The following is a 16,788-nucleotide window of genomic DNA, read 5'->3' as shown; positions in this document are numbered from 1 at the left end:
CTGTGCAATGTGTTGTAAATGAGTCTAGAGTAGTTGCTACTCCTGCTCACCAGGTCCAATCAGCATAGTGTCATAAATGTAATGAGCCAGTGTGATATCTTGTAGAAGAGAAGGAAATCAAGATCACTGAAAACCAAATTGTGACATAGGACTTAGTAGTTGATATACCCCTGAGATAGGAAAATAAAAGTGTATTTTTGGCCTTGTCACCTGAGAAAAAACACTTATGTTGGGCACTATGGACAGGTATTGAGAAAAGTCATTTGCTAAATCAATAGTTACCTACTGGGTACCAGGGGATATGTAAATTTTCACAAGCAATGCAGTCAGAGTCACCACTAGGTTAAGCTTGTGATAATCCCCTGTCATTCCCCAAGATATGACTCTCTTATGCACAGACAAAATAGAAGAGCTGATTGCGATGGGGTGGGAATCACCATATATTGTATGGTGTCCCTGTATCATGGCACCCTGGCAGTGGCAGGCTGCACAGGCTCTTGGAAGGGGAGACTTGTACCTTTCAAGTTCTCGATGGTGGTGCAAATGTATGTAGTCCACCAGGAATGAGGCATTGCTATTGAATTACTATTTTCATAGGTAGAGGTAGTTTTAATGGCTTTCATTTGGCCTTTCCTACCACAATAGCCCCAGTCTGCAGGTCAAGGGACCAATAGCAGCTGAGGGAATTCTGTCAGCTGTTAAGTATCTCTCTTCCAATTATTCATTCTAGAACTAGAGAAATACCACAGGATGGGTCCAGGAACTACTGGGAACAACTGTGAGACTGACCTGGGCTAAAAACCACAGATCACATGACCCCTATTCTGATTGGAGGTATGCAATTAGGGCTATCCTTGAAAAAGTGTGAGTTCAATATTCCCTGAAAGTTCTGATTGTTTCCTTTCTTTCAATTCACAGTGTTAAAATGTGTTAAAAGTTCCTTTTGTGAAAGGCAGGGAGAAAGATTAACAATATAAACTTTTATTCATGTGGGGGATTATTCCACAAGAGAACATGGTCTCCCTTCATTTAAAGAGTTATAGATCTGTAAATCTCCAGGAGTTGATTAAAGGACTGTGGCTTTCTATTTGTATAACTGAAGTTAGACTTTTGCTCAATAGTCCTTGTAATTTACTTCTTACACTTATCAAGTATGAATTTAGTAGATTTCCTATCTCTTTCACTTCTAGGGACACCGTGATTAACTAGCCTAAGCCATAGGTCTGTGTTGGTCAGACTAATAAGAATGCTTCTTTGGAGGACACCTTCAAGATGGGGGAGTAGTAAGATGTGGAGATCACCTTCCTCCCCACAAACACATCAGAAATACATCTACATGTGGAACAACTCCTACAGAACACCTACTGAATGCTGGCAGAAGACCTCAGACTTCCCAAAAAGAAAGAATATCCCCACGTCCCTGGGTAGGGCAAAAAAAAAAAAAAAAAAGATAAAACAGAGGCAAAAGAATAGGGACAGGACCCGCACCTCCAGGAGGGAGCTGTGAAGGAGGAAAAGTTTCCACACACTAGGAAGCACCTTCACTGGCAGAGATGCGAGTTGGCATGGGGGAAGTTTCTGAGCCACAGAGGAGAGTGCAGCAATAGGGGTGCAGAGGGAAAAGCAGAGATTCCCTCACAGAGGATCAGTGCCAAACAGCACCCACCAGCCTGAGAGTCTTGTGTGCTCACCCGCCCCCAGGGCAGGTGAGGGCTGGGAGCTGAAGCTGGTGCTTTGGAGGTCAGATCCCAGGGAGAGGACTGGGGCTGGCTGCATCAACACAGCCTGAAGGGGGCTAGTGCACCACAGCTAGCCCGGAGGGAGTCTGAGAAAAGGTCTGGAACTGCCTAACAGGCAAGAGACCATTGTTTTTGGGTGAATGAGGAAATGGGATTCAGAGCACTGATTAAAAGAGCTCCTGAGATGGGTGTGAGCTGTGGTTACCAGCGTGGACACCAGAGACAAGCATGAAATGCTAAAGCTGCTGCTGAAGCCACCAAGAAGGCTGGTGTACAAGCAAAGGTCACTATCCACACCTCCCCTCCCTCCCAAGAGCCTGTGCAGCCCGCCACTGCCAGGGTGCCGTGATCCAGGGACAACATCCCCAGGAGAACACACAGAGTACCGCAGGCTGTTGCAACATCATGCTGGACTCTGCCGCCACAGGCTCAGCATGCATTCTGTACCCCTCCCTCCACACGGCCTGAGTGAGCAAGAGCCCCCTAATCAATGGTTACTTTAACCCCATTCTGTCAGCAAACAACAGTTATCCTCAGATGACCTACCGGCAGAGGTGGGCCAAATCCAAAGCTGAACCCCAGGAGCTGTGCAAACAAAGAAGAAAAAGGGAAATTTCTCTCCCAGCAGCCTCAGGAGAAGAGAATTAAATCTCCACAATTAACTTGATGTACTCTGCATCAGTGGAATACCTGAATAGACAATGAATCATACCCAAAATGAGGTGGTGGACTTTGGGAGAAACTGTAGACTTCGGGTTTGCTTTCTGCATCTAATTTGTTTCTAGTTTATGTTTATCATAGTTTAGTATTTAGAGTTTATTATCATTGGTAGATTTGTTTATTGATTTGTTTGCTCTTTTCATTTTTTAATACATATATATTTTTTCCTTTTTTTGTGAGTCTGTATGTGTATGCTTTGTGTGATTTTTTTCTGTATAGTTTTCCTTTTACCATTAGTCCTAGGGTTCTGTCTGTCCATTTTTTTTGTTTTTGTTTATATTTATTTTTGTTGTCTTTTTTTTTAGTATACTTTTCAGCACCTGTTCTCATTAGCGGATAAGTTTTTTGGTTTGGTTGCCCTCTGCTTTCTTTCTTCTTTTTTTGCTTTCTTTTTTTTTATTACTTTAAATTTTTTCTTTATTTTTAATAATTTACTTTTTTATTTTAATAACTTTCTTTTCTTTCTTTCTTTCTTTCCTTCTTTCTTTCTTTCTTTTGTTCATTTGTTCTTTCTTTCCTTTCATTCTTTGTCTCCCTTTTCTTCTGAGCCATGTGACTGACAGTGTCTTGGTGACCCAGCCAGGTGTCAGGCCTGTGTCTCTGAAGTGGGAGAGCCTAGTTCAGGACATTGTTCCACCAGAGACCTCCCAGATACCTATAATATCAAAGGGCAAATGCTCACCCACAGATCTCCATCTCAACGCTGAGACCCATCTCCATTCAACAACCAACAAGCTATAGTGCTGGACACCCTAAGCCAAGCAACTAGCAACACAGGAACACAAATACACCCATTAGAAGAGAGGCTGCCTAAAATCATAATAAAGTCACAGACACCCAAAAACACACCACTGCATGCGGTCCTGTCCACCATAAGAAAAAAAAAAGATCCAGCTTCATCCACCAAAATACAGGCACCAGTTCTCTCCACCAGAAAGACTACACACCCCACTGAACCAACTGTAGCCACTGGGGGCAGACACCAAAAACTATGGGAACTATGAAGCTGCAGCCTGCAAAAAGGAGACCACAAAAACAGTAAGTTAAGCAAAATAAGAATCCAGAGAAGCACACAGCAGTTGAAGGAGCAAGGTAAAACCCCACCAGACCTAACAAATGAAGAGGAAATAGGCAGTCTACCTGAAAAAGAATTCAGAGTAATGATAGTAAAGATGATCCAAAATCTTGGAAATAAAATGGAGAAAATAAAAGAAACGTTTAACAAGGACCTAGAAGAACTAAAAAGCAAACAAACAATGATGAACTACAAAATAAATGAAATTAAAAATTCTCTAGAACAAATCAATAGCAGAATAACTGAGGCAGAAGAACAGATAAGTGACCTGCAAGATAAAATATTGGAAATAACTATTGCAGAGCAGCAAATAGAAAAAAGAATGAAAAGAATTGAGGACAGTCTCAGAGACCTCTGGGACAACTTAAAACCACCAGCGTTTGAATTGTAAGGATCCAGGAAGAAGAAGAGAAAGAGAAAGGGACTGAGAAAATATTTGAAGAGATTATAGTTGAAAATGTCCCTAACATGGGAAAGGAAATAATCAACAGGTCAAGGAGGCACAAAGAGTCCCAAACAGGATAAATTCAAGGAGAAACAGGCCAAGACACATATTAATCAAACAAACAAAAATTAAATACAAAGAAAAAAATTAAAAACACCAATGGAAAAACAATAAAAAAAATATACAAGGGAATCCCAATAAGGTTAACAGCTGATCTTTCAGCAGAAACACTGCAAGCCAGAAGGGAGTGGCAGGACATATTTAAAGAGATGAAAGAGAATACCCTACAACCAAGATTATTCTACCCAGCAAGGATCTCATTCAGATTCAACAGAGAATTTAAAACTTAACAGACAAGCAAAAGCTAAGAGAATTCAGACTAACAAACCAGCTTTACAACAAATGCTAAAGGAACTTCTATAGGCAGAAAACACAAGCAAAGGAAAAGACCTACAATAACAAACTCAAAACAATTAAGAAAATGGTAATAGGAACACACATATTGATAACTACCTTAAATGTAAATGGATTAAATTCTCCAACCAAAAGACATAGACTGGCTGAATGGATACAAAAACAAGACCCATATATATGCTGTCTACAAGAGACCCACTTCAGACCTAGGGACACATACACACTGAAAGTGAGGAGATGGAAAGAGATATTCCATGAAAATGGAAATCAAAAGAAAGCTGGAGTAGCAATTCTCATATCAGACAAAATAGACTTTAAAATAAAGACTATAACAAGATACAAAAAAGGAAACTAGATAATGATCAAGAGATGAAACTAAGAAGAAGATATAACAATTGTAAATATTTATACACCAAACACAGGAGTACCTCAATACACAAGGCAAATGCTAACAGCCATAAAAGGGAAAATTGACAATAACACAATCATAGTAGTGGACTTTTACACCCTGCTTTCACCAAAGGACAGATAATCCAAAATGAAAATAAAGATAGAAACACAAGCTTTAAATGATATATTAAACAGGATGGAATTAATTGATATTTATAGGACATTCCATCCAAAAACAGCACAATACATTTTCTTCTCAAGTGCTCATGGAATATTCTTCAGGATACATCATATCTTGGGTCACAAATTAAGGCTTGGTAAAGTTAAGAAAATTGAAACTGTATCAAGTATTTTTTCTGACCACAATGCTACGAGACTAGATATCCATTACAGGGAAAAATATGTAAAAAATACAAATACATGGAGGTTAAACAATTTGCTAAATAATAAGCAAGATATCACTGAAGAAATGAAAGAGGAAATAAAAAAAGCAAAAAAAACGTAGAAGCAAATGCCAAAGAAAACACAGTGACCCAAAACCTATGGGATGCATCAAAAGCAGTACTAAGAAGGAAATTTATAGCAATACAATCCTACCTTAACAAATAAAAACATCTCAGATAAACAACTTAACCTTCCAGCTAAAGCAATTAGAGAAAGAAGAAGAAGAAGAACAACAACAACAAAAAAAAAAAACCCTTAAGTTAGCCAAAGGAAAGAAATCATAAAGATCAGATAAGAAATAAATGAAAAAGAAATGAAGGAAACAATAGCAAAGATCAATAAAACTAAAAGCTGGTTCTTTGAGAAGATAAACAAAATTGACAAACCATTAACCAGACTCATCAAGAAAAAAAGGGAGAAGACTCAAATCAATAGAATTAGAAATGAGAAAGGAGAAGTAACAACAGACACTGCAGAAATACAAAGGATCATGAGAGATTACTACAAACAACTATATGCCAATAAAATTGACAACCACGAAGAAATGGACAAATTCTTAGAAAAGCACAACCTTCTGCGACTGAACCAGGAAGAAATAGAAAATTCAAACAGACCAATCACAAGCACTGAAATTGAAACTGTGATTGAAAATCTTTCAACAAACAAAAGCCCAGGACCAGATGGCTTCACAGGTGAATTCTGTCAAACATTTAGAGAAGAGCTAACACCTATCCTTCTCAAACTCTTCCAAAATATAGCAGAGGAAGTAACACTCTCAAACTCATTCTAAAAGGCCACCATCACCCTGATACCAAAACCAGACAAAGATGTCACAAAGAAAGAAAACTACAGGCCAATGTTACTGATGAACATAGATGCAAAAATCCTCAACAAAATACTAGCAAACAAATCCAACAGCACATTAAAAGGATCATACACCATGATCAAGTGGAGTTTATCCCAGGAATGCAACGATTCTTCAGTATACGCAAATCCTTCAATGTGATACACCATATTAACAAACTGAAGGAGAAAAAAACATATGATCATCTCAATAGATGCAGAAAAAGCTGTCGACAAAATTCAAAACTCATTTATGATAAAAACCCTACAGAAAGTAGGCATAGAGGGAACTTACCTCAACATAATAAAGGACATATCTGACCAACACACAGCCTAGATTATTCTAAATGTTGAAAAAGTGAAAACCTGTCCTCTAAGATCAGGAACAAGACTAGGTTGCCTACTCTCACCACTATTATTCAACATAGTTTTGGAAGTTTTAGCCACAGCAATCAGAGAAGAAAAAAAAAAATAAAATGAATCCAAATTGGAAAAGAACAAGTAAAACTGTGACTGCTTGCTGATGGCATGATTCTATACATAGAGAATCCTAAAGATGCTACCAGAAAACTACTAGAGCTAAACAATGAATTTGGTAAAGTAGCAAGATACAAAACTAGTTCACAGAAACCTCTTGCATTCCTATACACTAATGATGAAAAGTCTGAAAGAGAAATTAAAGAAACACTACCATTTACCATTGTAACAAAAAGAATAAAATACCTAGGAATAAACCTACCTAAGGGGACAAAAGATCTGTATGCAGAAAACTATAAGACAGTGATGACAGAAATTAAAGATGACACAAACAGATTGAGAGATATACCATGTTCTTGGGTTAGAAGAATCAATATTGTGAAAATGAATATACTACCCAAAGCAATTTACAGATTCAATGCAATCCATATCAAATTACTAATGTCATTTTTCACAGAAATGAGTAAAATAACTCACAATTTGGATGGAAAAACAAAAGACTCCGAAGAGCCAAAGCAAACTTGAGAAACAAAAACGGAGCTGGAGGAGTCATGCTCCCTGACTTCAGATTATACTACAAAAGTATAGTAATCAAGACAGTATGGAACTGCACAAAAACATAAATATAGATCCATGTAACAGGATAGAGAGCCCAGAGATATAGCCACGTACATATGGTCACCTTATCTTTGATAAAGGAGGCAAGAATATAAATTGGAGAAAAGACAGCCTCATCAATAAGTGGTGCTGGGAAAACTGGACAGCTACATGTAAAAGAATGAAATTAGAACACTCCCTAACACCATACACAAAAATAAACTAAAAATGGATTAAAGACTTAAATTTAAGGCCAGACACTATAAAACTCTTAGAGGAAAACCCAGGCATAACACTCTATGACATAAGTTACAGCAAATCCTTTTTGACCCACCTCCTAGAGAAATGGACATAAAAACAAAAATAAACAAATGGGACCTAATGAAAGTTCAAAGCTTTAGCACAGCAAAGGAAACCATAAGCAAGATGAAAATACAAGCCTTAAAAAGGGAGAAAATAATTGCAAATGAAGCAACTGACACAGGATTAATCTCCAAAATATATAAGCAGTTAATACAGCTCAATATCAAAAAAGAAAAAAACCTATTTCAAAAATGGGCAGAAGACCTAAATAGACATTTCTCCAAAGAAGATATACAGATTGCCAAAAAACACATGAAAAGATGCTCATCATCCCTAATCATTAGAGAAATGCAAATCAAAACTACAGTGAGGTATCACCTCACACCGGTCAGAATGACCATCATCAAAAAATCTACAAACAATAAATGCTGGAGAGGGTGTGGAGAAAAGGGAACCCTCTTGCACTGTTGGAGGGAATGTAAATTGATACAGCCACTATGGAGAACAGTATGGAGGTTCCTTTAAAAACTAAAAATAGAACTACCATATGACCCAGCAATCCAACTACTGTGCATATACCCTGAGAAAACCATAATTCAAAAAGAGACATGGACCACAATGTTTATTGCACCTCTATGTACAATAGCTAGGAAATAGAAGCCACCTAAATGTCCATTGACAGATGAATGGATAAAGAAGATGTGGCACATGTATACAATGGAATATTACTCAGCCATAAAAACAAATGAAATTGAGATAGTTGTAGTGAGGTGGATGGACATAGAGTCTGTCATATAGAGTGAAGTAAGTCAGAAAGAGAAAAACAAATACTGTATGCTAACACATATATATGGAATCTAAAAATTAAAAAATAAAAATTCTGATGAACTTAGGGGCAGGACAGGAATAAAGATCCAGACATAGAGAATGGCCTTAAGGACAAGGGGAGTGTGGATGGTAAGCTGGGATGAAATGAAAGAGTGGTATGGACATATATACTCTACTGAATGTAAAATAGATAGCTAGTTGGAAGCAGCTGCATAGCACAGAGAGATCACCTCGGTGCTTTTTGGCCACCTAGAATGATGGGATAGGGAGTGTGGGAGGGAGATTCAAGAGGGAGGTGATATGGGGATATTTGTATATGTATAGCTGATTAACTTTTTTATACAGCAGATAATAACACACCAGTGTAAAGCAATTATACTCCAATAAAGATGTTTAAAAAAGAAAAGAATGCTTCTTTGACTCTCCTGTGTATTACAGTAACTACACCTACTTTGACATTCTCAGATGAGATAAACCACTTGGCACCTGCAGTCCTGAGTCCACTTACTCACTCTGTATTGTTTTTCTGATTGAGTAGATGTAGTTCTCAGTGTATAGTCTGCCATGCAAAGGAGAGCATTCCCAGAGCTCTTCAAGTATTCTAGGGCTGCACGCACAAATTTCTTTGTCAAAACATTGGTGAAAGTTGTGTCTTTTGGACCCTACTAGTTTGAGGGGGTAGGTCTTAAATGACAAATTCACTCTTAGATTCCAGTCTCCCCAAGCTTTGAATCCCCTTTTCTACATTAAATGAAGAGGGATCAGGTGTGTCTAGTTCACTTATTGTGGGCCATCTTTTGATCTATATTTCAGCCAACCAACCCAACAAACTGTTAGAGCTTTACTATCTCCTTGTGCTTCTATAATAACTGGATAATTTCTGCTTTGCTGTCCCTGAATAAATAAATTTGGCCTGAGAGTGTTTAAGCCACCTCCTGCCTGTATTCCCAGAAAGCCCAAAGATTGAGTTGCTGGTGTGGGTGCACAGCACTTGTGAGTCCCCAAGGCCGAGGGGATGAAGAATTATACTTCACAATGCTTCATTTTCTCTGTTCTGCCTCTTAGATTTCTCTTCCCCACTAGCTTGTAAATGAGGCTGGCCTGTTTATTTTTACCTGCAGTACATGGCACATGAATAAATATCTTACTCAAGTAATAGATATCCTTAAGAAGTGGTTGATATAGAGGAAAGAGACAAGATGGCAGAGTAAAAGGACCTTGAGCTCACCTCCTCTAATGAGCACACCCAAATCACAACTAACTGCTGAAATCCCATCAGTAAAAAGACTGGAACCTACAAAAAAGATATGGTACATCCAAAGACATAAAGAAAAATAACACAAGGAGATGGTAGAGGGACACACTCATGATATAATCAAATTCCATTCCCCCTAGGTGGGTGGCAAACAAACTGGAGACTATATTGCAGATGTTCTTGCACAGAAATGAGAGTTCTGAGCCACATGTCAGGCTTCCCAGCCTGGGGATCTGGCATCAGGAGGAAAAGCCAAAGAGCACTGGACTCTGAAGGCCAGTGGGGCTTGATTGCAGGAGCTCCACAGGAATGGGGGAAAGGGAGACACCATTCTTTGAGGACACACACAAGGTCTTGTGCACACCAGGACCCAGAGCAAAAGCAGTGACTTCACAGGAGCTGGGATCAGACCTACCTGAAACTCTTGGAGGCCCTCCTAAGGGAGGCAGGGGGTGGATGTTGTTCACCCTGGGGACAGGGACACTCGTGGCAGAGGTATCTGGGAGTATTCATTAGGATGAGCTCTCCTGGATGTTGTCATTTTGATACCAACCTGGCCCCACACAACAACATGTAGGCTCCAGTGCTGGTGTGCTTCAGGCCAAACAACCAACATGGTGGGAACAGAGCCCCACCTATCCAAAACCAAGGTACTTAAGCACTTCCTGGACCCACAGCAGCCTCTGGATATACCCCTTGAAAGGGTTCTGCCCAGCAGAGAGCCAAGACCCAGCTCCACCCAGCAGTGTGAGTGCACTGACCCTCCCACCAGGAAGCCTGCACAAGCCTCTAGACAGCCTCACACACCAGGACACAGACACCAGAAGCAGTAAAACTATAATACTGCAGCCTGCAAAACTGAATCCACAAACATAGAAACAACCCTAGGAACACTTGGTCCCTGGCCCTTGGGTGATGAGATGTGAGTGTACTGCTGGGACACCTACAACATCCCCTACAGAAGACCACTTCTCCAAGGTCTAGACACATAACTAACCTTACACATACATAAAAATACAAATAGAAATTTAGACAAAATGAGACCAGAAAGGACTATGTACCAGACAGTGGCACAAGATAAAACCCGAGCAGGACAACTTAGAGAAGTGGTGATAGGCAATCTACCAAGAAAGAGATCAGAGTAATAATCATAAAGATGACCCAAGAATTTGGGAAAAGAATGAATGCACAGAGTGAGAAGTTACAAGAAGTCTTTAACAAAGAGTTAGAAAATATAAAGAACAAACATGGTAGAAGAATACAATAACTTAAATGAAAACCACACTCAAATGAATCAATACCAGAATAAATGAGGCAGTAGAATGGATAAGTGAGCGGGAAGACAGAATGGTGGACATCACTGCCAAAGAACAGAAAAAAGAAAAAAGAATGAAAAGAAATGAGGACAGTTTATGAGACTTCTGGGACAATATCAAATGAACAAATATTCTAATTATAGGAGCTGCAAAAGGAGAAGAGAGAGAGAAAGGGCCTGAGAAAATATTTGAAGAGATAATACCTAAGCATTTTCCTATCATGGGAAAGGAAACAATCACCCAAGTCAAGGAAGCACAGAGAGTCCTATACAGGATTAAGCCAAGGAGGAACATGCTGAGAAACATAGTAATTAAATTGGCAAAAATTAAACATAAATAGAAAATATTAAAAGCAACAATGGAAAAGCAATAAATAACATACAAAGGAATCCCCATAAGGTTATCAGCTGATTTTTCAGCAGAAACTCTGCAGGTCAGAAGGAAGTGACATGATGTATTTTAAAAGATGGAAGGGAAAAACCTACAACCAGGAATACTCTACCTAGCAAGACTCTCATTCAGATTTAATGGAGAAATGAAAACATTTACAGAAAAGCAAAAGCTAAAAGAATTCAGCACCACCAAACCAGCTTTACAACAAATGCTAAAGGAACTTCTCTAGGCAGAAAAGAAAAGGTCACAACTAGAAAGAAGAAAATTACAAACTGGGAAAGCTCGTTGATAAAGGCAAACATACAGTAAAGGTAGAAAATCATCTACATACAAATATGATATCTAAAACAGTAATTGTGAGAGGAGAGTACAAATGCAGAATATTTAAAGTTCATTTGTAGTTAAGAGATCAGCTATTTATGGGATGAAGTGAGAGAGTGGCATGGACATATATACACTACCAAATGTAAAATAGATAGCTAGTGGGAAGCAGCTGTGTTTCACAGGGAGATCAACTTGGTGATTTGTGACCACCTAGAGGGGTGGGAACGTGGGAGGGAAATGCAAGAGGGAGGGGATATGGGGATATATGTATACGTATAGCTGATTCACTTTGTTATACAGCAGAAACTAACACAACATTGTAAAGCAGTTATGCTCAAATAAAGATCTTAAAAAAAAAAGAAATGGAAAAGAAAAAAATGCAATGATCTAGAGGAAAAAGAAAGAATCAGTGGCACCAAACTGTAAATTGTACAAACAAAATTTTTTTTAAAATTAGACACCTTATTAAGTCTTAAAATTATGTGTTTCTGTTATAGCTTTTTCTTAACATCTTTATTTCCACATAATCTCTAATGTTATCCTCTGCACTCAGGAGGCAATTAAATTTCTTGTCATTCTGCACATTTATTTAATAATCTAGAACACAAAATAGCAAAAAGTATTGGTGAAATACATTTCCTCTTAAGAAAGTGTCAATTCTTAGGCACTTTAAATACAAACTACATACAGAGGCTTCACTGGCTAGGGATACATTTCTAATTTAACAGAAAAATTGAGAGGAAAATAACTATTCACACAAGTAACTATGCATATCTCATCCACCTATGAAACTAAAAAAAAAATTCATTTTTATAATAATGTTTTATATCCAAACAGAAAATAAAAAGCATCATAAAAATACAATCCATTAGATGTGCTTAAAATAAAACCATATTCCAACAAGGCTGTCCAACAGCTTCTACCTTATACTGGGTTCTCAAGCTACTGTGAAGCTAGCATACTAGAAAGAGTATCTTTATCTCTGTGAACCAAGATTGAGAAATACTGTTTCAAAAGCTGTACATTTAGATGTGGTAAACACTTTATCCTTTATGTAAATGGGTATTTTATGTAGACTACAAAAATAAATATAAATTGTTTTGTTCTTTATATATGTAGGTCTAGGATATCTATCACCATGGTAGCTTAATGTCAAAGACCTGGCTGGCCGTTATATTCTACTTAGAAAAGTATACAATGCACATTTTCAGCAATTGTTCTCTTTGATATTTCAAGAAAATTATACTCAGAAAATACAGTCGAAATTTAAAAATAAAAATAGAAAAACAATAAACAAAATGGCAATAAGGAGATATATATCCATAATTACCTTAAATGTAAACTGATTAAATGCTCCAACCAAAAGAAACAGAATGGCAGAATGGATACAGAAACAAGACCCATATATATGCTGTCCACAAGAGGCACACTTCAGATCTAGAGACACACAAAGACTGAAAGTGAGGGGATGGAAAAATGTATTCCATGCAACTGAAAGTCAGAATAAAGCTGGAGTTGCAATATTCATGGAAGAAAATATAGACTTTAAAATAAAGACTATTACGGCTTCCCTGGTAGCATAGTGGTTGAGAGTCCACCTGTGGATGCAGGGGACATGGGTTCATGCCCCGGTCTGGGAAGATCCCACGTCGTGGAGCGGCAAGACCCATGAGCCATGGCCGCTGAGCCTCCATGTCTGGAGCTTGTGCTCCAAAATGGGAGAGGCCAAAACAGTGAGAGGCCCGTGTACCATAAATAATAATAATAATAATAATAATAATAAAGACTATGAGACAGAGAAGGACATTACATAATGATCGTGAGGTCAATCTAAGAAGAAGATATAACCATTGTAAATATTTACGCACCCAACATAAGAACAACTCTTTATATAAGGCAAACGCTAAAAGACATAAAATGATAAATTGACAGTAACACAACAATAGTGGGGGACTTTAACATCACACTTACGTAAATGGACAGATCATCCAGATAGAAAATCAATAAAGAAAAAATTGACTTCAATGACACATTAGACCAGATGTACTTAACTAATACTTACAGAGCATTCCATCCAAAAGCAGCAGAATACACATTTTTTCATGTGCACATGGAACATTCTCCATGATAGATCACATGCTGGGTCACAAAGCAAGCCTTGGTAAGATTAAGAAAATTGAAACCATATCAAGCGTCTTTTCCAAAGACAACACTATGAGATTAGAACTACAAGAAAAAAAAAACTGTAGAAAACACAAACATGAGAAGCCTACATAATATGCTACTAAATACCCAATGGATCACTGAAGGAGTCACGCAGGGAATCAAAAACTACCTTGAGGCTGTCTTTTCTCCATTGTACATTCTTGCCTCCTTTATCGAATATAAGGTGACCTTACATGCATGGGTTTATCTCTGGGCTTTCTATCCTGCCCCATTGATCTATATTTCTGTTTTTATGCCAGTACAATACTGTCTTGAGTACTGTAATAAATGGTGCTGAGGAAACTGGAAAGCTACAGGTAAAAGAATAAAATCAGTACACTTCCTAACACCATACACAAAAAGAAACTCAAAATGGATTAAAGACCTAAATGTAAGGCCAGAAAGTATAAAACTCTTAGAGGAAAACACAGGAAGAACACTCTTTGACATAAATGACAGCAAGATCCTTTTTGATGCACCTCCTGAAGAATTGGAAATAAAAACAAAAATAAACAAATGGGACCTAATGAAACTTAAAAGCTTTTACACAGCAAAAGAAATGATAAACAAGATGAAAAGATAAGCCTCAGAATGGGAGAAAATATTTGCAAATGAAGCAACTGACACGGGATTAATTTCCAAAATATACAAGCAGCTCATTCAGATCAATATATATATTAAAAAAAACAGCCCAATCCAAAAAGGAGCAGAAGACCTAAATAGACAGTTCTCCAAAGAAGATATACAGATTTCCAATAAACACATAAAAGGATGCTTAACATCACTAATCATTAGAGAAATGCAAATCAAAACTACAATGAGGTATCACCTCACACCAGGCAGAATGGCCATCATCAAAAATCTACAAACAATAAATGCTGGAGTGGGTGTGGAGAAAAGGGAACACTCTTGCACTGTTGGAGGGAATGTAAATTGATACAGCCACTATGGAGAACAGTATGGAGGTTCCTTAAAAAACTAAAAACAGAGCTACCATACAACTCAGCAATCCCACTACTGGGCATATACCCTGAGAAAGCCATAATTCAAAAAGAGTCATATACTACAATGTTCATTGCAGCACTATTTACAATAGCCAGGACATGGAAGCAACCTAAGTGTCCATCAACAGATGAATGGATAAAGAAGATGTGGCACATATATACAATGGAATATTACTCAGCCATAAAAAGAAATGAAATTGAGTTATTTGTAGTGAGGTGGATGGACCTAGAGTCTGTCATACAGGGTAAAGTAAGTCAGAAAGAGAAAAATAAATACCATATGCTAACACATATATATGGAATTAAAAATAATAATAATAATAATAATAATAATAATTATAGTTCTGATGAAGCTAGGGGCAGGACAGGAATAAAGACACAGATGTAGAGAATGGACTTGAAGACATGGGCAAGGGGAAGTGTAAGCTGGGATGAAGTGCAAGAGAAGCATGACATATATACACTACTAAATGTAAAATAGATAACTAGTGGGAGCAGCTGCATCACATGGGGAGATCAGCTCAGTGCTTTGTGACCACCTAAAGTAGTGGGATAGGGAAGGTGGGAGGGAGATGTAAGAGGGAAGGGATACAGGGATATATGTATACATTTAGCTGATTCACTTTGTTATACAGCAGAAACTAACACAACAATGTACAGCAATCATACTCTAATAAAGATGTTAAAAAACATACCTAGAGACAAATGAAAATCAAAACATGACACAGACCTACTAGAGAATGGACTTGAGGATATGGAGAGGGGGAAGGGTAAGCTGGGACAAAGTGAGAGAGTGGCATGGACATATATACACTACCAAATGTAAAATAAATAGCTAGTGAGAAGCAGCCACATAGCATAGGGAGACCAGCTCGGTGCTTTGTGACCACCTGGAGGTGTGGGATAGGGAGTGTGGGAAGGAGGGAGATGCAAGAGAGAAGAGATATGGGAACATATGTATATGTATAACTGATTCACTTTGTTATAAGGCAGAAACTATCACATCATTGTAAAGCAATTATACTCCAATAAAGGTGAAAAAAAAAAAGACAATCCAAAACCTATGGGATACAGCAAAAGCAGTTCTAAGAGGGAAGTTTATAGCAATAAAATCTTACCTCAGGAAACAACAAAAATCTCAAATAAACAACCTAACCTTACACGTAAAGCAACTAAAGAAAGAACAAACAAAACTCAGTTAGTAGAAGGAAAGAAATCATAAGATCAGAGCAGAAATAAATTGAGTAGACTAAGAAAACAACAGAAAATATCAACAAACCTGAAAGCTGGTTCTTTGAAGAGATAAACAAATTGACAAACCTTTAGCCAGACTCATTAAAAAAAATGGGTGGGGGAGAGGGTCCAAATTGATAAAATTAGAAATGAAAAAGGAGAAGTTACTGACACCAGACAAATAGAAAGGACCAGAAAACTCTACTACAAGCAACTATATGTCACTAAAATGGACAAGCTAGAGGAACTGGTCAAACTTTTACAAAAGTAAAATCTTCTGAGACTGAACCAGGAAGAAATAGAAAAGTGAACAGACCAATCACAAGCACTGAAATTTAATCTGTGATTTAAAAACTCCCAACTAAAAAAAGTCTGGGGACCAAATGGCTTCACAGGTGAATTCTACCAAACATTTAGAGAAGAGTTAACACCTATCCTTTGGAAACTATTTCAAAAAATTTCAGAGGGAAGAACACTTTCAAACTGACTCTATGAAGCCACAATTACCCTGATACTAAAACCAGACAAAGTTGTTATGAAAAAGGAAATTACAGGCCAATATCACTGATGAACATAGATGCAAAAATCCTCAACAAAATGCTAGCAAACTGAATCCATCAATACATTAAAAAGACTGTGCACCATGATCAAGTGGAATTTATCATAGGGATGCAAGGATTTTTCAATATCTGCTAATCAATGTGATACAGCACATTAACAAAGTGAAGAATAAAAACCATATGATCATCTCAATAGATGAAGAAAATGCTTTTGATAAAATTC

This window comes from Mesoplodon densirostris, chromosome 4 (assembly GCF_025265405.1).
Source record: "Mesoplodon densirostris isolate mMesDen1 chromosome 4, mMesDen1 primary haplotype, whole genome shotgun sequence".
Lineage (NCBI taxonomy): Eukaryota > Metazoa > Chordata > Mammalia > Artiodactyla > Ziphiidae > Mesoplodon > Mesoplodon densirostris.
The sequence above is the reverse complement of the archived record's forward strand: the minus strand, read 5'-3'. Positions refer to the sequence as shown.